This window comes from Nothoprocta perdicaria, unplaced genomic scaffold, assembly GCF_003342845.1.
Source record: "Nothoprocta perdicaria isolate Ctin4 unplaced genomic scaffold, notPer1 scaffold_154, whole genome shotgun sequence".
NCBI classification, from domain to species: Eukaryota; Metazoa; Chordata; class Aves; order Tinamiformes; family Tinamidae; genus Nothoprocta; species Nothoprocta perdicaria.
In genome coordinates, this window is record NW_020454694.1 from 1,525,978 (window position 1) to 1,527,397 (window position 1,420).

The following is a 1,420-nucleotide window of genomic DNA, read 5'->3' on the forward strand; positions in this document are numbered from 1 at the left end:
CGGCGGCGGCGGCGGCGGCAGGAAGCGGCGCTCCCGGGGCCGCCGTCCCGTGACGCGGCGGAGGCGTCAGCTGACCGCCCCCATGGGACGGGCCGCCACGGGACGGGACGGGACGGGCCGCCCGCAGCGCACGGAGGAGGGGGAAAGGGAAAAGGGAAAAAATAAAAAGGGAGGGTGATGCTTTACAGAAGCGCCGCCCTCAGAAACGAGTAAAAGCGGGGCAGAAAAATGCCTACAGCACCCAGTATTCCAAGCCGGAATGCCATCCAAGTACTAACTAGGCCCAACCCTGCTTAGCTTCCGAGATCAGACGAGATCGGGCGCTTTCAGGGTGGTTTGGCTGTAGGCAGCTGCCCTGTGTGTTTCCCTGCCTGTATGGATCACGCTGCTGCATCGTGCCCTTGACATGATGTCCTGGATCCTTCCTTGCTCCGTGCTGCATGGCAGGAGCTTCTCCTTAACACAGTAATTTTACCTGCACCACCCCACACATCCCCCCTTACCAGCCTCACAAGAACTTGTGCTTTTAACACAGCGCCACCAATACCAGGCAGATACACCAGGCTCAGCCCTCCAGCCTGATCCACAGCCTTCCTCGCTCCCCTCCAGCGCCCACAGATCAGCGAGCTCAGCACCCGGCCGCCTCCTGTCACCTCCAGGCACCAACATGTTCCCCAGCCGGGCAGCAGGATGTTGCCCTGTTGCATCCTCGCACCTCCACCTTTCCCTTGCCAAGGAGAGGGAAAAGGAGTCCCTTCATTCCCATCCTGGCACAAGAGCTACCTCTGAAAGTGGCCCAGGGCAGGGCCCATCTGGGAGCAGCACGGGAGGCCTCACCCTGCACTGCCTGGAATCTCATCTTTCCTCATCCCTGAGGCTCCTGTTTCCAGGCCCAGAGGAAACAGCCCAGCCTGTTGCTTGTTCAGATCTCACTCCAGCACACCCATGCTGCTGGCAGGGGGAAGACAACCCCAACACGGCCACTTTCTGCTTCTCGCCTGAGGCTTTGTAGGGAAATAGGCCAAAAAAAAAAAAAAAAAAAAAAAAAAAAAAAAAAAAAACAAGGCAGGAAACGAGGAAAAGTAAAATAAAAGCATCATCTCCAGTGCATGTCTGACATGATCCCACAGAGACATGACACCAGGGTTTGCCTTGTTGCCTACCTGCCTGAGCTCTTCTGGACACACAGGTCACTTGGGGGAACCCCAACACATTCCTATAAATTATCCCGAGATAAAACAATCTAAATAGTGGTAATCCGTCAGCAGTAGTTTGAGAATTTTGTGTTTAATCATTTTCCAATTCAGTGCCTTTAGATCGGTCCTGAGAAATCTTCAGATTAAATCTCCCCTCAGCTTCTTGGCGCACTTCATTCTTTCTTTGGAACACCCCTTCCTCCTTAGGAAGGCGAAGGGAAGGG

General features: G+C 55.0%; 1 protein-coding gene and 1 non-coding gene across 2 annotated transcripts in view; one reads left to right on the top strand and one right to left on the bottom strand.

Annotated features, from left to right (window-relative positions):
- CRTAP (cartilage associated protein) overlaps positions 1-1,420 on the top strand; it is a 22,936-nt gene that overhangs the window by 614 nt on the left and 20,902 nt on the right. The gene's annotated exons all lie outside the window — the stretch shown is intronic.
- LOC112943753 lies at positions 230-348 on the bottom strand. The gene has a single exon (XR_003248652.1). It is a non-coding gene; the product is annotated as a 5S ribosomal RNA (ribosomal RNA).